The 19,902-nt window shown below is 39.0% G+C and overlaps 1 long non-coding RNA gene across 1 annotated transcript in view; it reads left to right on the top strand.

Annotated features, from left to right (window-relative positions):
- Positions 1-19,902, top strand: part of LOC106034231 (uncharacterized) — a 316,470-nt gene that overhangs the window by 139,800 nt on the left and 156,768 nt on the right. Inside the window, exon 6 of the long non-coding RNA XR_010832305.1 lies at positions 635-789. This is a non-coding gene — a long non-coding RNA (uncharacterized lncRNA). The remainder of the gene's footprint in view (positions 1-634; positions 790-19,902) is intronic.

Here is a 19,902-nt window from a genome sequence, read left to right as displayed (position 1 = left end):
TTGCCTTCTGGTAATGGCAAAAGATGAAAGTCAAGCCTGTGATTGGCCCCTTGTGCCTCCATTCCTTTGCAGTGGTACCAAAGCTATTTATGTCATTGGGATATGTAAAACAATTCAATTTTGTCTATGAATCTTGAAATCCTTAGAAGCGCGTTTAGTTAGGAACCAAAGATCAGCATGATAAAGAAGTCGTCTGAATTCAGAATGAGCATGAGTTTTGATATATGCATTTTCTTTTCCTTTTATAAAATATTACTACTTGCTCCATGGGATCACAGTTATTTTGCTATGCCTAAGGAGTTTGATATATCAGACATTAACTAATATTAACTCTGGTCATCTCCCGCTGAATGTGTACATGCTTAATATCTGTTTGTAACCTGTGGTATTTGAATAAGGGTTATTTGGTATTCTGTAAGACCTAAGAATTTATTGCTTTTCCAAATGCCTTTTGCTTATATAGACAGAATTAGTTAACCAATAAAGCTTATATTGGCATTTTAATAAAGGAAGGTCCTTGGAGGAGGAAAAAAAAACAAAACATAGGCTGTAAAAGTAGTGACAATTCTAAGACTAAACCCTGGAGTTTACACCTGAAGGATGATATCAAACCGTCTTGTTTTCTGTGCTCCAGATACTGCATTGCTCATCAGTCCATGAACTTTTCCATTTACCAGAGTCTGCACACCACCTTGACAGCAAAACTGTGGCTGAATGGATAAAGGGTTGGAGAATAGCTAGAAGTGCGAAGAGTTTTACCTGTCTCCAAGTGATAGACATAAAATTACAGTAAGTGCTCATGTAAGACTGATTTTCTTTTGGGGATTGAAAATGGGAGGCAGTGCAGGAGAGGGTGGTGAGAGTAGAATAATTTTCAATGTTAAATTGTGTGGATTCAATTTACCTAGAGAACAAGTTAAAAGAAGAAATATCTTTGACACATTTTAAAAGAAGTGGTCACATTCTAATTCTGAAAACTCTGTTATGCTTAAAGCAAAACCAAGGCTGTACTGTTAGCACTCTCTGTGATATTGGTTCATGTGCTCCATAACCCATCAGGTTTTTAGCAAATAAACCTCACAAAGACTCAGTGTTGAAGCCCAAGCAGTGTTAAGTGTTGCATCCCTCAGAGACAGTGCAGACCATCGTGGATATAGGCTTGGGTGCACTAAATTAAGTGCACAGGCTTTCTGGTACTGTGTGGTGCATTTTAGCAGGTAGGGAGACAGGCAGGAGGATTCAAGTGCAGAGGAACTGAGAAAATTACGAGATCAGGATTTAAGGTTTAAAGCATGGGGTTCCCTTCTTCAGGATATTACACGTCTGAGATTTATTTCCCTTGTTTTCCTCTCTGGAGTCTTGGCTAAGATATAGTTTTCCATTTGAAAAAATATATGCCTGGATACCTGTCAGTGCATTGTCTGCATCTAGTATGTCTGTTGTATGCTGACACTTCTCCAAGCACAGCAAATTAGTTGTAAGTCTGACAATTCATGAAAGTGTGAGAGAGTGCCTTCACATGAATTCTTCTGCTGATTTTCATAGGCATATTAAATCTGTTGTGTCCTAAAGGCACTGGTATTACTGTGTATGGATATGTGTGTAGATTGTATTCCTATCTGGGAAATTCAGAGAATGTATTACTTCTGAGGAAGACAGCGTTTCACTGTTCATCTGGTCCTAACCTTTGTAAGAGTGTTCAGGCTCTAACAAATATCTTGCTCAAAAAACAATCCATAGATGACAGTTCTAGTATGCCATAAATCACAAAAGCAATGAAGCCACTACTTTCTGACTAAAAGGACCTTACATGATCTGCCAGCAGAAAGAATTTCCTGTATCTATCTGCATTGAGCTGTGCTTCAGATGGGAATGATTTCTTTGATCCAATTCTGCTCTTCTCCTAGCAGTGATTTTGCAGGGCTCCTCTAACCAGTGAAACCAATGAGACATCAAAACCAGTGATTTCTTAAAGAATTGCTAATGCACCAGTTGCATGTAGTAGGGAATTTAATGTTTGGAAGACCTTGTAGTTTTTGACTTTTACATGTTCTTTCTTCATCTGAAGGTCTGAGGTGAGGTGTACATACTGCTCCAGTTCAGGTCATTTTTGTGGTGGTTGCAATTTTGTCAGCAGTTTGTGGTAAAGCTTTTAGGGAAATGCTTGTTCAGATTCCTTTCTTGTCTCTAAGATTGATTAACAAGGTTGGGTGTTTTGGTTTTGTTTCTAAGACCACTGCATATCAGGCAGAATTGTCTAAATAAAACAATATTAAAAGTTAGTGGATAAGAACTTGCAGAGGAATTCTTTGAAACCTGTCTGCATATATGTCTGTCTTTTAAGTCTGCTTCCTCCCTTGATGGATTTTCAAGATGGTACTGTGCAATATATAGCAAAAAACAATTTTGCTCTGATTAGAATATTGGGCTGAGTTAAGGTGAAAGGTAGACCTCTGTCCTGCTAAGTCTTGAAACAATTGAAAGAATGTGTCCAGTTCAACCTGTCTTTTTTTTCTTTTCTAATGACATTACTTCATCTTTTCAAAATCATTGTACTCATTGACTCTAGCGCCTACCTCTGAAAACTCCAGCTAGCAGAATTTACAGTCCACCAGACAGAGATAAGCAAAGCTATCATTGCAATCTTTAGATGTATGCTTTTAGCTGTTAAAAATTCAAGGTTGTTGATCCTTTGCCAGCCAACAGATTAGCAACAACTGTATGCATTAGGTGCTGGTAGAAAAACAATTCAAACTTGAAATGTATAGATCTTGCAAGAGGGAGTTTATTTGTTATTTATGTAACTAACCTTTGCAATTTTGCTTTGTTGTTTGGGAAAATGTAGTATCCATAAATAAAACAGAAGTTCTAGGCTTGTGATCAGTCAGCTGTTATTTAAAGAATATGAAAAGTGCTTGTTTCAAATTCAGAACCCAAATAAGTTTCAATGTCTGACAAAGCTTCTAGGTGTCCCTGAAAGCAAGATTTATTGCCTTCCTTTAAGGTAGTACGTTCTGGAAAACTCTAAACGCAACTGAACTTAAGACTTAGTCAATGAGTTGCAATATTCTGAACTTGCCTGGTTCTCTTCTGACCATGAGTCTATTGGGTCATATCTACAGCAACATTAATATAATATCTTTGACATGGTATAAGTGCTGATTTGACCTTTTATTTTATTAAAAAGTATTAATGAGTTATAATATGAGGAAAAACCAAATAAGCTCTTTCAATTTGATACAGACTTGTACAGCTGGAATGACAGCTGAGGCCAATATGAAGCATTTCAGAGAGCTTGTCACAGAAAACCTTACTATTAGAATGCAGAAATACATAATTTCTGGTTACTCAAATCAGACTTGACCAACTTCACTCCCCCCTTTTTTGAAGCAGCTAGAGACAGAAGCATTCCTAATCAGACAGTAATGTTCCTGACATTCTTTCCTTTCTTTAGGTCCTTTTCTGCTTCTTTCTCTGCCTCTGGCTCACACTGCTCTGCCAGAGATCTTGTTCATATCCTTGAGTGCTAGCTGCAGTGATAGCAACAGCAAAGCTGGCTGGGCTTGAGTATATTTGTCAGAAAACAGTTTGCCCCTCAGCAAGCTGCCTGAAGTAGGTTCTGCTTTTTCCACATCTTTGCCATGGCACTGACCAGTAATGCTTTGTCTGTGAATGGTACTTCTGATTTTGGGTGAATCTAGTAAATGTGTTTCTACAGGGAGATGGGGACATGCGGTATGCATCTAATGTGAGAGGGGAAAAAAAAAAAAAAAAAAAGCTATGCTGTTTCATCCATAGTATTTCTTGATACAACTGTTAAGTAAAAGCAAATTGCTAGAAATTCAGACTTTTTGACTCTGCTGTAATAACATTCAGGGAAAAATGCAGATGCTGAATTCATAAGGAATTTTATTATGGAATACTTTAAGTGGGAGGGTACCTGTGGAATTCACTTCGTTCATCCTACTTCAGCTCAAATTAGGTCCACCTAGATCAGCTTGCTCAGGGCTTTGTCTATTTGAGTTTTGAACATCTCAAAGAATAGAAAGTCCTCAAACTGTGTATAACTACAAACAAATACTTTGTTCATGTTTCCTTTTTTTTTGAAATGAAATTAACATTTCACATTATATCTGAAGATATGCTGCTGCAGCATCACAGTTTCTTCTGTCTTAGATGTTTGCATGAATCTTTTCCCTGGTTCTTATTTTTGGTCCATATATAAGATGTGGTCTAAAGTTGTGGATTAGAGGGATGGGGTGTGGGCTACTGCCTGCTCTGTATAGGGCACTGTCTGCTCCTCTATATCCCTTCTCCAAACTGGTTTATATTAGACTTGATGTCAGTTCTTTATAGGTTTATTGCTTTGCTATAAATTAGTATTTCACAATTTCACCTGCATTACTGATCCTCGAATGAATGTCAGGGAGGAGAAATGTGTATTTTAGAGCAACAGGAACCAGAGGGGGGTTCTCCAAGCTTTAAGAGAAAGAGAGGGACAACACTTATTGGGTAGGTTTCATTTATTTCAGTCAATTACATATATCTAAGTGGGAGGGAAACTTGGCCACAAAATGAATGTGTCCTGCTGAGAGAATCCTGGAGCTTTTAAGATCCAAGTTTACTCTCTTATCTGCAACTGGAAGTCCACCCCCCTCTGACAGCACTGCTGCTCTAAGAGGTTGGCTCAGTGTAGCCCTGGAGGGGAGGGCGCTACAGACAGCTCCCACTGTCTGTATGTTCCCAGGTTGTCTCTCCTCCATGTACTCAGACACGGCCGCCCTTACGTAGTAAACATAATATTGCAAAAGTCATAAGGATAGTGTTGCAGACTGAAAAGTAAACATGCACAGTATGTCATCCTGTCATTTTGTATAACCTCAAATGTCAGGTCAGTCTCCATTACATATAAGACCAAATGTATCCTTCCTTCCCTCCCTTTGTGGCAAATCTAATCTTAGTTCCTCTGTGTTCTACGTTTCTCTTTTTCCTCACCTCACGGTTCTCAGCAGCTCTCAACCTGATTCATGTGGTGGTATGTCCCCCCATTTTATGTGGTTTTGCCAGACAAACGTCTGATCCACAACTCCCAGATGTAGTAAAACACTGGCGTGCCCCAAGGCTGAGCTTTCTGCTGTAGACACCAAAGTTTATATCTGAATCTGAACTTTGCAGAAGTTGGGAAGTAGTAATACACACCCCATAAAAATTAGTACAAGTCCTTGTTTTCGTGGGAGTCAGGATTTCACCTCAGGAGCAGAAAAAGTTTGGAATTTAGATTCTGTGAGATAGACCAGAGTTTGCTAAACCTTGAGGTAGGAGGGGTGGGAGTGCCGGTATCCTTCCCTATAAACTGTCCCCAAATTGTAAAACTTAAACTGTGAAGGAAAAGATTTGAAGATCAAATTTTTCAACAAAATGCAAGTGACCAGTATTGCTTTAACGGTACTTCACTAAAAGTTAACACTACATTAAAAGTTAGCAATAAAAATATTTCTGTGCCAAAGGAGTGAACAAAAATGTCCTAGGATCTTTGTGGGTGGAGTGGACCCTCATAGTTTTGCCAGCTTGTGTGCTTTCTCTTATGTATTCATTAGATTAATTGGGTTTTATTGTGCTTTAAATTTTTCCTGCATTGCAGCACAGACTCTAGAATTTCTAAGGTTATCTCCAGTAAGATGAATCAAACAGAAATTTTCTTCAGTTCTTCCAGATTGCCCCTCCTCCAATGACTCACTCTAAATAGGTACAAGGGATGCATATCCCTTCAGCAGTTTCCTTAAATCGATTTTTCAAGATATTGGATCTTATATTTCAGTAATTATTTCTCCCAGTTTATTCTCCTATATTTTATCGGTGTCTCCAGTCTTTTGAGCACTTTGAGATGCATAAAACAATTTACAAATGCAATTAGACAGAGATAAAACATGCACAATGAAATAAAGACATCATAAAATGCTAAAAAAAAAATCTTAATGGTCTAGTGACTGGGGCCATGGGACAGCACTAGGAGCTTGTTTCTTCTTCAAAAACTAGCCTGGACAGATTGGTACAGAACCAGTTCAGTGAATATAAGTGCTTCTCTGCTAAAATGCTAAACTGGGGACAGTGGGGTTCACTTTCCAGCTCTACTAAGTATTAAGGATATACAATTCCACATATCCGCTGATTTCCCCTCTGTCTTAGGCTCCCAGCTGAACAAGGGGAAGAACACTCCCTCTCCCACCCCAAAAGCCTTTGTATTCAAGCCACAAAGATTCATTAGGCAGAAGGTTTTATTCTCACTAATAGAAAGGAGAAGATGTGAGTAGCTAGGGTCACCACATGAAGCTCTGTGTCTATGTGATAGCTGAGTAAAACAGCTCAAGGAGATGTTTTTTGGTAATAAGGTCTCCTACACAGCCCTATGACAATGACCTCTCTTGCTGTCTCCTTGGGCATGCCATAGGTTTTCTGTCTTGAAGTTATGCTGTTTCATAACAAATTGAGGAGAGAGGAATTTGTATTTGCTATGATTACATATGGCTGTCTTATTTTGCCAGTTCCTAATGAGGGATTTATGTTTCTAGGACATGTTTAGACACCCCCCCGCCCAGGCTGAGAGGACAATTTATCCACCTGTGCTTCTTAGCACCTGCCTCCTGCAAACCTCTCCATCCCTCTTCTGCCACTTCACTGGAAGCCTGTCCAATTAAATACAGGAGGTGACTATGGTCTTGTCAAATGTTGATTAAACTTCAGCTTCCAAGATAAAGGACTATTGTCCTTCCAGGTCTTAGTGTGAAGGAATCTTGCCCTAATATATGGTTTCAATGAAAGTCCTAAACAATATAACAAATCTAGTCTGAAAATATAATTAATTCCCTTTAATTGCTTGGTGTTTCAAATTTATGCTTAAAGGATGGAGAATCCAAAGCAATCAATTCTTGGCATCAGTGGACATTGCCATTTATTGTTTGGATAGAGGAAATTATGATTTCCTAGTCAGGAATATGGACTTGATTCGATTCATAAAGCTGTGTAGTTACGCCCTTTAGTTAATGTGCAGAATACATGTTTCTAATGCTATATTATACAAGAAACCAAGTAGTAGGAGGGGGGAAAAAAAAAAAACTCATCAGTAAAAGATCTTTTTTAAAGTTTAAACATTTATGAGGAGCAAAGAGACTAGTTATTTTCCTATCCCTGATCATTTTTTCTGTAGTCCAGTCCAGCTAGATACCATCTTAAAATGTATTACATCAACAATTATAAATGGAAGAGTTTGTAAGTTTGTATTGATTTACTGAAATCACACTATAGTGACAGTCCACTTACAGATTATGTCTATTGTGAAGGTTTTTTTTTAAAAAAAATAGAAAAAAAAAGTTTACTCACTGGATACTTAAGTAAAAGCAAAATCTAAGAGACACTTAACACATATCAGCACTATGACCAAAGCTTAAAATCTGTTAATTTTCATGTTCTGCATGGTTACTGATTCAGGTTTTCATTGTGCATCATTGTTCCACAGGTAGAGTTCTCATCCAAGAAAGCACTTAACAACCAAGGAATGCTCAGTAGATTTACTTTTTTGACACCCAGTTTTCATGTTCTGTTTAAGTTCTGAGACCACCTCCTTATCATAACATGGTGCTCATGCATCTATTGGCATGTTCTGGTTGACTGGGACGAAACATTAATCTGTGTTAGCAACCAGATTTACAATAAGTTTTATCAATTACTGTGGGGCCTAACATCATGACACATCCCAAAGAAATGAAAACCAGGTGCAGACATTGACACTGAAAGTCTGGCAGCAGTGCCACTGCTCACTGTCTTCTCTCTTGCTCAACATCTCTAATTAATTTGCAAGCTGTATCTTAGTAATGTGAATCCTTGATTCATCAGCTAATAATAGGTGATGGCAAAGAGAATAGGAAAGCTGAAAAAGGAAAAAACAAACAAACAAACAAGAAACACGAGGGGGGGCAGACAAAAGACTGATCAGCTGGGAAAAAGTAGCAAATTGAAATAACGAGGTAAGCTTTTATTCTAAAATTTTGAAAATGATTCTTTAGAGCATCCCTTTTACCTTTTTCATTTAATATATATATACATATATTTACCTGTGAAACAATAGGTCATCCTGAAGTTTTTGGAATGAAAAACTGAAGTTTAAGGATCCTTTAGGATATGCCTTATTAAGGTTTATTATTGAAAACTTATTGAAATTTAAGTACTTATCACTGCCTTTGGCTCAGAATGTTTTAACCTTTGTAATCATAGCCTTATAATAGAATTTTGTAGGTAAATTACTGAGTGGAAAGCATTGAAGAAAAAATCAATCTCCATATGTAGGTTCTGTCAAATGTATATGTGTATTGCCAGTAAAAGTACGATAGGTCTGAGAATGTAGCTGTTCTGTTTGTTGCACTGATTGCCATTAGCTGATTTAGGTAGTTAATCTGAGCTCTAGAAATACACCAGAAAATTTTCCTAGTGCATAATTCAGTTATGGTGAGATACTGAAATATTAGTGGTCAATAGCTGGAATTGAGACACTTGCAACTAGAGATCACTCAGTTGTTATCAAATTGTGCCAGTAAAGATAATCTCACTGTACTCCAGAATTAGTCTTTGAAATCTCATTGTCTTCACAGGGCTGAGTTAAGGAGGAAAGACTGTAGCAAGAAAGCTAAAAGCAATCCAGATATGGACAAGCCTGTGAGGAAAAGCATATTTTAAATATGAGAATCTTTGGAGAATTCATTCTTCTCCTTTTGCACAAAAAACCCTCAGACTGGTACACTTTCTGATAGCCACAATATTGCCAATTGTTTCATAAAGATAATGAGTGTTGTGTAATATGTATCCTAACACATCCTTAGAGTGTGGGTTTCAGCACCATTAAACAGCTGAAGCTTGTATTTAGTGTTTGTAAATCATGGGGCTTTTATCTAAGGATGCCAGTAATTAATTGCTGCTTGCTAAAGAACTGTATCAGGAGGTCAACTGTTCTGAAATAGAATAAAGGGGAGGGCTCTGCTCAGCCAGCTGCTGGAGCATTTTGGAGGTGCTACTCAGTTTAACTGACCATTGTGATCTGGGCTGGATACAAAGTCTATTGAACTATTTTTCACCCCTCTCTAAGCTCTCTCCTTGCAGCTTAATATTGCAAAAGAAAAGACAGCTCTAAGCTTTGGGTCTCTTCTCTTGAGCACAATATATATCACGATTAAATTCCTGATTTTGGTACGTCTGTAGTCTTCTGGGGGTGAACAATTTGCCCCACTGTCAATATGGCTTTTCTTTGAAATGTTAATGCAAATGTAACGATTGAGAAGGGAGAATTGTTTGGTAAATCTTTGTTGTTCACCTGTGTAAAACGGATGCTTTCTGCCACTAGTATAATAAGAGCTGAGGGCACAGTGATTATTTTTGTTACACTGCTCTTTATTTTCATAGTGAAACAAGGCTGACCCTAACAAAATAAATGTCATTTTCCTGGGTTTCAGGAATAAAATTCTTTGTTTAAACCAACTAATTGTCACCCTGTCATTTAGGGTTGAAGACTGAAGACCAGAGAGAGACTGGAAGTTGAGGATGGAGGCTCAGGGTGGTCAGGGAGTGGGGACAGGTGGGAGCTGCAAGGGGTGTAAAGTGTGGAAGGGGTATGGGGAGAGTAGTGTCAAGGATTACAGGAAGATAGTGTGCTACAAGGGACAGTAATAGAAAAGAAAGCAGCCAGTGAGTAGTACATGGCACTAGAGCTTTTAGGTTTTGATTTTGTTCCTTTGTAAGGGTGGGAGATACAGGACAATTTTAGGCAGTTGCTCTCTAATGCTTCAAATACCAAACAGTAAATATCGTTCCCTTTTTGCCTCTGTGCAGAGGTGTAATGCTTAAGCCCCTACTAAATGTGAAAATGGAGCTTGAAGAGAGAGATTCTGACTCCTAACTTTTATGTATATATGGTTGGCAATGGTGTTTCCAAAGACCTCAGGTGGAAGTGACGCTCCTGAAGTGCCATTCAGCTGAGCTGGTGGCTTCTGGAATTTTGTACTGATCTCATAGATTTTCTGAGATGTTGATGTGTCTCTACTATGAATCTCCAAACCTTCTGAGATTTGTCCATAGCTAGAGTAATTTCTTTGCTGTTGTGCACAATTGTTAGGTAGCATACTGAGAAGTGCTTTAATAAAGACATCACTTTAAAGTAAGCTACTACCATCTGTTCTGCCCTCTAATTACAAATAGGTGAAAAAGGGGGGGAGATAAAGTAATTCATGAATGCATCATAATGGCAGATAGGAAAAGAAGTGGCATAAAACTATGCATGTTTCAGAATATGGTCTGCATCATTTACTTTGCTTTTGTGATTCATACACAAATGGAAGATGAAACTGCTCCCTTGAGAGAGGAAATACCCCTAAGGTAGTGATTTGTATTCAGGATATCGGACATTTAATCTGGAATGGCATGTTTGTAAATAGGTATGCCAGAGCCTTCTCTTTTGGTGTCAGTTACTTAGCAGACAGTCTGGAGAAAACCACGGATGTCCTCAGTAGTTTGTGTTTGATATAAAATAAAAGACATGTTTAGAAAAATCATCTGGTAGGCAGTGGGTTGGGACTCAGAAGACTTTAGTTCATTTCCAGTTTCCATTCACTTCAACCAAAATAAACAACAATTGGGTATCGAATTCCCAGCATAACTCTGGATTTGATGCTCTGTGTGGCTCACATAGTACTTGCTTGTACTTGTAAAATAGGAATAGCAACGCCGTATTTCATAGGAGTGTTGTGAGGATTCAGTCAATTTAGTGTTTGTGAGACACAGGCTCCTGCCTGACAGGAAGCGTATACGATGCACTGAGATATGAGGGCTTTGATTTGATTCCCTGCAGCCTTTTCTGACATGCTTATTTCACCAGTATATGCTGCTTTCTGTGTCGTACTTAAATCTTTGTAACAAATACAGAGTAGGCTGATACTGAAGGATGCTCTGTAATCCCTCTGTTGCCGTGAAACTACATATCCTCATTCCCAAAGGTGCTGCCCACTGTGGTTCATGCTGCTGCAGTGGAACCTGAAAAAAACTCCTGTGGTTGTAATGCTAATTATAATCCTTAGCCATGGGATGAGTGGCCAAGCAATGAAACAACAGCTGCTTGAAGAGACTTTTTTCACCCTGGTTATCTTGGACGCATGCAAGCTCTGAGCCTCTCTCTCTCATAGCAGCTGTGTTGCTGCTTCTGGTTGGCAATTATGCACTACTTTAAGCTGGGGAAACCCTGACCTCCTGAAGCAAATCCCTGCAGGTCTTACAATATGTTTATGCATTTACTTAAATTATTAGAGGAATTATCTGAAAACATCTGAGTGCACTACACAAACTGAGCAAGAAACAAACTCAAAAGCACATGGAAAAAAAGAAACTTGGATAACAGTTAATGAATCCTTTGTCAGGCAGAATCAGCTGATATCTGATCAGCGTGGATGAACAAATTACTATGTATTCACAGAGCTTGTCCTAAAAATGTGTCAGTACTTTAGTATCAAATATGGTATTCAAAAGGAGAAGCAGCAGCCATATAGATCCTCCTCCCCCCAGTTTCTCCAGTTGGGATTCTGAAGATTTGGGAACATATGTCTGTTATCTTGTCTGTGAATAGGTCTGTTATCTCCTGTTCTGTTTATATTTTGGTAAAATAAGAAATGGAGCAGAAGTCTCCTTCTTCCCCTCCCCCTCAAACACTAGGGGACTGAGACATAAGTTTTTCCAAGACAATGCTATCCAACAGCTGCAATCAAGGCATTTTCTGTGCTGAGGACTGCCAAAATCCCACCTATGCTTTTGAATAAAAGGAATAATACACAATCCTGCCCCAGCTCGCAATAATTTTCTGCAGTCACATGATGTAAGGGGATTTTAGCCATGGCGAATGCTCTCACATGCTTGTTTCAGTAAATGTCTTAAGCTCAAAAGGGATTGCAAGCATAGATTCAATCTTGTCCCTAAAACTGCTTTAATCCTTAGGTGCTACAGGAATGTAAATTGCTATTAAGTTTGAATCCCTAACATAAAGCTAAGAAGGCTTTGTGTCTGTCTTTCAATGCATTTTGTTATATGTAATTGTTGCAGACAAATGATGGTCCATAAAACCCTTTCAGGCAGCACATGAATGTGTAACTTTTAGTCTTTCCTTTAAACAAAGCAAAATAATCTCAATCAGGAACTGATTGCAGCTGGCAACTCTTTAAGGATGCCTTTCTTATAGTGCAAGAGCTCTCCATCCCCATGTGTAATAAAACAATCAGGGAAGGCAGGAAAGTAGCACGGCTGAGCAAGGACCTGCTGGTCAAACTGAGGTGCAAGAAGGAAATGCACGGGCAGAGGAAGCAGGGGCATGTGGCCTGGGAAGAGTACAGAGATGCCATCTGGGTGTGTAGGGATGGGATCAGAAAAGCCAAGGCTCAGATGGGTCTAAGCTTAGCAAGAAATGCGAAGAATAGCAAGAAGGGATACTATAGGAACATTTCTCAGAAAGGACAAGGAGAGCGTACCTCCTCTGATAAATGAGAAGGGAGAACTGGTAACAATAGACATGAAGAAGGCTAAGGTACTCAAGTTCTTTGCCTCAGTCTTCAATGGCAGTCGGACATTCCATGTCTCAAGTCCCTGAACCTTTTGGCAGGGGCTGGGGAAGCACATTCCGTTCCACTGTAAGCAAAGAGCCATTTTGAGCCCACCAGATGAAACTGAACAGGTACAAATCTATAGGGCCCAATTATATGTATCCCAGGGTCCTGAGGGAACTTTTTCTAATATACTTTTAGAATCATGAGAATTATTTCCAATAAATTATTTCAAAATTCTTTGTGTACTCTTGAGTTTGCTCAGAAAAATGCCTGGAATTTTGAGATGGCCTATGGCAATAAAATTATTTCTATTCCTTTATAAGGAATGAAACCTAGCTTTTTTATTTTGATGTATTTATATGTGTATTGCTTACTGAATATTTCTTAGCATGGGAGAAATATTATTTCAAGGACAAAGGCTAAGTAAACTTTATTTTTGTTGAATAAGCATAAATGTTAATAAAAGCAACATGCTTGCTTGTGGATTGGTTATTCAAACTGAGATTATTAGCATGAAAATCATTGCAAGGAAAAGATGCTACCTTATTACTTAGCAGATCCATGTGTGTGTGTTCAAAGTCATAACATTTTCTCTAGGGAGACAAATAACATTTCATTTATTTATTTTTCTATTAGCTCTGCAGTACTAGCTTATTTTGTATAAACTAAGTTGTCTTATATTTCTCTGTGCAACAGCAAAATAATCCCTCAAATATTATATTAAGGCAAGGAGAGAACCATAACCGATTGGTATTGCCCAGTCTGACCAGACGCATAGCAGAGGTTTAATGTTTCATCAAGGTGTTGGAGGGGATTGAAAGTGGAGATCTTGGGCTCAGGTGGTCTGGCACCTGAATTTTTGTCTTAAAACGTGGTCGTCCCACTACCATTCCTTCTATTCCTCTGCTTGACCTCGTAGAGAAGAATGATTTTTTTTCTCAGATGTTGTTTCCTTTTTAATTAAGTACTCTGTACTCTCAGTAAAGATCCATGATTATTAATCACACATAGAAGGAGGCATGCAGGCTTTGAACAGTGGGTAAAGATCAATATTTAGAGAACTTTCTCCCAGTTCCCCTTCCCAGACTCCTAACTCCTCCTATGTATCTGTGGGCATCACTGCAACCTGGGTTCTGAGGTATTTTCATGGGCAAACCACTCTGTTTAGACATGGGGCTTTTCTTTCTTTTCTTTCTTTCCTTTTTTTTTTTTTTTTTAAATAAAGCCCAAGAACATTTTTTTCAGAGCTGACAGACATCTCACCATGGTAATGAGAACCTCTTCTATTTCATCTGAGAATGTCCAAGGAACTGAGGCATCAAACAAATAAGAGAATCTTTCATGTTTGCAAAGTTGACTGTTCTAACACCTTCACTCTTCTCCTGGGGAGGAAGTAGTAGTTGTCTTTACAGGAGGGTTAATTGTATAAATGAAGCACTTTCTATTCTGAGATACAGGCTTAATGAAATGAAATCTCGGGACCTTTTAAAGTCTGGTGCATGGGGAAATAAATCCAAACACTACTTGGGCCAATTGGTTAAATGTGTTAGGTAACAGAAGAAAAGAGAGAGAGCATGTACACAAGTTTGAATGGAGAGTTAAAAAATAATTTTAAAAAGTAAAAGAAGGTAAAGAAAAAAAAAACCTACAAGGCAGACTGAACATTTATATTGCTAGGGTGATCCCAAAGCAGAATGCAGCCATTATTTGGAGAGGAAGGAGTTTGTAAAGAGGTGACAGGCTGAATTGATTTAAGGAGCTGAGAAAGAAACAATTATTTAGGAAAAGAAAAGCATAAAGATGGGTAAAGGTTTTCTTAAGTCCGGAACAAAAACCAACACAATCTCTTTTCTGAGGTGACGTAAATGGTTTTTTTTCATTGTTGCAGGGAAGTGTTATACAGAGTTCAGTATTGGGCATCCTGTGTGCAAACATTTCCAATACATCCATCATTCTTGTTCAAAGGCTGCATAGTGGCAATTGCTCTGAGTGTTTGTTTGGATCTTTCCTCCTAGGTGAGGATAGGGTGAGCAGGGAACAGACATTTTTCTATTAGAGAAATCTGTGGCCATAACAAAGGCATTCTGGGGCAGAAGAAAAGTCCTGCAGATTCATCCTGAGTCCCCCTGGATCCACCTTAAATACCTTTAAAAAATCATTCAAATTCATGGGTGTTTTACATAGCTTCAGTTATGAAGTTATATGTGTATTCGGAACATCTGCTGTCAATTTAGAATAGGTATCTTGTGAATATTGTCTTTGCAGATATGTTAGAAAAGGTGAATCCTAAAGGTACATAAACCAGGGGAGAGGGGTATAAGGAGAATGTTATGTATTCATATCTTTCAAGGTCTAACTGATGCTTTTCAAACCTTTGTGTTGTATTTCATGAGGGCCTGATCCCGCTGGTGTGCGTTAAGCGCGTGTGATGAGATCAGAGCAGAGCAGAGAGAGGGAGAAGGTTCGCCCAAGGGGATAGCTCCTGAGGTCACAAACTGCAGCCACCCAGAATCAGGAGTATTCTGAAATTTAAATTTCAATTGGAGGACCTCATGTCCTTGTTATTACCCCTTTGTATCCATCCCAAGTTCTCCAGCATGAACTCGGATAAAATTTCCCTTTTGGGAGTCTGACTCCTGCCATTTTTGAACTCCCACTGTTCTTTCCCTCCATTGAAGAATAGTTTAGGTAAACTGGGCTTTTTTTCCCACTTATTTCTCTTTGTTGTTGTTGTTGTCATTGTTCCTTTTCTGGAGAAGGAAACAGAATGATGAAAACAGGAGAATTCTTTAGTGTTCTTAATTGCATAGTCAACATCTTACCTAAATTAGAGAATGCTTTTCAGTATGTGATTTTTATTTGGTTATTCTTTTGGCTAAGTTTGGCTAATAATACTACACTCACCAGTTCTTTACTTAAAAAAAAAAAAAAAAGTCTTTTTTTTCCTTTCTGAAGTCTGTCTTTAAGCCTCTTGAAAGTGCTGGCACAAAATGAGAAGTCAGCATCCTCTCCCTGCCCACAGAGATGCATCCAGTGCCTCTGTTTCCTCTGAGAGCAGGTCAGGATAAGTGTCTCCAGCTGGCTGAATGCTGCAGAGGAGTTTTCACCCTCTGCTATGATTGGCAGCACATTTCAGCCTGTTTTATGTGAACAAAGCCAGGGAGTGAGAAGCAATAGGGCAAGGATCCGCTGAGGCTTCAAAGCCAAGCTTTTCCCACTTAAATGTCAGTCGACTACTGCTTGTCAGCAGCACGGAAAACCCTGACAGGAGGAAATTGAGTCTTTTCTGCTCATTTAATACCCACATAGCAGCGGGCCATGTGCAGTGCTGTGTGGGGAAACAAAGCATGACCAGAACGAGCAGGAGGAGACAAGGCTCCGGCCTGCAGGCCATCCCGCCCGCAGACACCGCAGCAGGCCCTGGCCCCACCAACTTCCTGTTGTAAGAACCTACCTTGGAGCAGGGGGACTTTCCCGATCTGCCTGCTGTTGGACTAGAAAACAGCCTCACTGGCTGCTTTTCCAAACCTTTAGGCAGCCCAAAACCAACCTGTTCTGGGTATTTTTATGTTTCCCAGAGCATGTAATCATGCATATGGAGCCAAGGGTGCATTGTGTCTGCCAGGGCAGACTCTGGCCCCATTTATGAGATTGTCCTCTGGGCCAACATTGCCAAACTCAATCTTGAAACACCAGCAAGACTCTGCATGGGGTCTGGGGGATGAAATGTGGGTTCTTCCCTTGTAATGGGGCTGCATGGCCAGGATTTTAAGAAAGAAAACTTATATTCCTTGCATGTGTTACAGACTTTGGAGGGGATTCTTTGGAAATCAAGGATACTACTCTTGTGAGGTATTTGGGAGGAAAAGGGCCCTGACTCTGCTTGCTTACAGCTGTTCTGATATCAGGTTGAGTGCTTCTTATCATAAAAATAAAGATTGTAGTCAGGGTTACTCTGATGGGAGCTAATATTTCATCTAGTTGCTCATAAGCCAAGTGCTGCAGATGATTCACCATGGGCTGAAGTTCACACTGCAGGTATTACTGAGCAAATAATGCTATTAATTGTTTCATTTAGTTTTGTTTGTTAATCTCTCTTGGATATGTTATTTGCTGTTGTCATCAAGATAAATTTACACCCTACCAAACTGCAAACAAGGACTGCTACCCCCACCAGTTTAATCACACCAGTGCTTTCAATTAGCTTAACTCTGATTTACATGTCTTAGGAAGAAGAACGCCATACCTAACAAGTCATTTTTTCTCTGTGTCAAAATAGCAATATCACGATGAAGATCTGATCTCAATGACTGGAATACAACTATGAATAATACTATCTAATCAAGATATTAATTAAAACTTGTAACATCATCTTAATGGAGACATGTTGCAAAGTTAAATTGGATTTTTTTTTTCCTTTTAAATTAGCACAGTCAATTAACAGGTGTTTTCCATATGCAATTATTTTCAGTGGAAAGAAAAGCTGAGTAAAACAATAAACCTGTATAGGGTTAGATTACAGTTAGGTGCTTTAAGAGGATGAAGAGAGAGAGCAGAATGGAAATGCGGACCAGGATGCTCTGGATAAGTTCCAGTTTACTAATCACATCCCACTTAGTCAAAGCTGTCTGGTAGTTTCAATTAGTTGCTGTGTTCTTCTTGTATTTCCTTAGAGGGCTGGGTGCTTTGCGACATGAAATTGGAAAACTGCTTCCCCCTATGTGTGCCTGCCTTTAACTCTCAAGTGACACAAATCTCAAATAGAAGATCTATTTCAACTTCATTTTTTGTGTGCAGGAAAGGCTTTTCACTTTTTCTCTCTAAGAATGTAGATAAATATGTATGTTTTCTTTAAAGGATGCCTACATACTGAGTCTTCCTTTGGGTAAAACAGTGCCTTTTGTTTTCATTATGGAACATTCCTGAATAAAAAATTGTCATATATATTTTGCTGAAAAATCTGTTTGTATATTTTCCAGCTCTGTTTGCATAACTGATGTCCTCAGTAGGCTTATTCAGCTCATTACTCAGACTGATTTTGAATGTTTTGATAATGATGTTCTAGTATTGAGTTTCCCCAGCAAGAAGACTTTATAATTGGCCCCTTTTGATGGGCTGGTGATGACAAGGGTTAAAAGAGAGATATTTTTGTCTAAAGGCATGGGATAAAAGACAAAGCTGTGTTTGTCCAGACCAAAACATATTTTTTGTTATTTTAGCATTTGCCATGTAGGCCATTAAGCAGTTTTAGTTACTCAGTACAGTGTGGCTTGATCGTGAGATTTAGATCCTGTAATGCTAAAGGGATGGATCAGCTCTTCAAAAGGGGACATCAAAAATTAACTCTCTTCACCCAATTTCAAAATGAATATTCAATATTAAAGTGAATTAAATCTGTTTCATTCAAAATCCAAAGACTGCCAAAATCAATGGAAGACTTTCTGTGAACTTCAGTGAGTTCTAGTTATAAGTGGAAAGAATTTTGCAGGAATAAGAACGCCAGAGCAGTCTTCACAATTGCATTGGAAATCATAGGAACAGTTTGCATTTACATAGAACTCTTACCCTAAGGATTTTGTTCTACTTTGAAAACAGAGTCCTTGAACAAGCTTTAACTCCATTTAAATATACATGCATATAGAAAGAGATTATTTTATTTAAGATGTGGTTTGGTGTTGTTTTCCCTATTGATCATAGCTTCTTAATTGTGCACTTTTTTCCTTCCTTGTGTTTTTTTCAGTATTTTTCACTGCCTCTAGCCAGGCATTAGATTTCCTAAGGCAGCCAGATCCCTGTCTTGACAGGTTATTAATTATCACAGCTGGAGGTGGGGTGTTGTGGCTGTTCCTTGCTGTTTGTCATTTGACAGTAAAACTGGATGAAAACTAAGGCTTTGGAAGAAAATAGGAATAAACTCCAACATTTGTATACAGTGCACATTGGCTGAACAGCTGCTGGGTTGTTTTTCAGACCATCTCTGATGTCTCTTATCCTTCTTTCTTGAACTTCTCTTTTCTGAGCTCAGATACTTTAAAATAGAGAATAATGTGATAGCAGCCCAGTACAGAAGGTAAAGAATCGTTGTTGAGTATCTCCTGCTATACTTAGAGATATTTCCCAGAATTCTGCTGAGTGAGGCCGAGGTGGGGCAGTGATGACAAGATACATTCAAAACAATCAGAAGACCTCTTCCAACAGAAGTCTGGTTACCAGGAATTGCTGGGGAATCCTATATTCCCTATGTTAAGCTGTTGACTAAAAGCACTCTTTTGGTCGGCGATTCATTTTGTTTGGAGCGTTGACTCAGTCACTGATTTCGTGAATGTTTGCAGTGCTGAGTGTGAGTGGCTGGGATAAGGTGGGTGTTTGCAGAAGGATGTTCTTTGGGTTGACTGGAAGCTTTCTGCCAACATCTACACCACTTTCACAGTAAGACAAAGCAAGGCTCTCTCAGGTGTGCTCCATGTGTCACCAGAAAACTCAGCACACAACCTTTAGAAATTGTCATCTCATTAACTTCTTCAGGCACCTTTGGGACTGATCTTTGAGCAGGGACATAGAGAAGGATTTGGGGCAGTTTGTGCAACCCACACCAGCACAAATGATTTCCTGAGAAAGGTTAACTCATATTTGTGTGAAACACTGAAACCCTTTTTTTTTTTTTTTTTTTCCCCCCCCTCTCCAATGATACTTCCCGGGTTTAACTGCTTATAAGGGTCTGAAGAGCATTCAACATCCAGGAGAGGGCAGTGCTGCACTCAGGCATCATCTAGGTCAGGTTGGAAAGCCAGAGCCATTGAGAAGGATTACAAATGTTGAGAAATTATTCTCATGTTATCATTTCACTAAATTAATGGCAGATTCTTCTGCCGCGTTTACATTAATTTTATTTTTGTATCTGGTCAGTATCTGTCATGGAAGACAGTAGATGTCATTAAGGTAAATTCTGACAGCGGCACTGACTTGCTGTTTCATTTCTCTTCATAGTTAGAATGGGATCTTGGAGGAGGGAAAAGGAAGGCTCGTGATGCTAAGGTGGAAGTTAAGAATATTGCTAAAATGGAAAGACTTTATCACCCAAGGAACATTGAAATGCTTCCTGAAGGTGAAGAAGCTCTGTTTCTTTTCCCCTTTCTCTAGGAGTTTTGCAGTGCCCAGATCCTTCAGCCAGGGTATCCATCACCCTTAATTCACTCACAGACTGTGCCAGGCTTCCTCATTCATTTCATCCCAAAGGACCCCAACAGTCTCAGCTACACTCAAATGTAGTCTCTAAATC

The sequence above is a fragment of the Anser cygnoides genome, chromosome 6 (assembly GCF_040182565.1).
Source record: "Anser cygnoides isolate HZ-2024a breed goose chromosome 6, Taihu_goose_T2T_genome, whole genome shotgun sequence".
Classification (NCBI taxonomy): Eukaryota; Metazoa; Chordata; class Aves; order Anseriformes; family Anatidae; genus Anser; species Anser cygnoides.
This window is presented reverse-complemented; position numbering and strand designations above follow the sequence as displayed.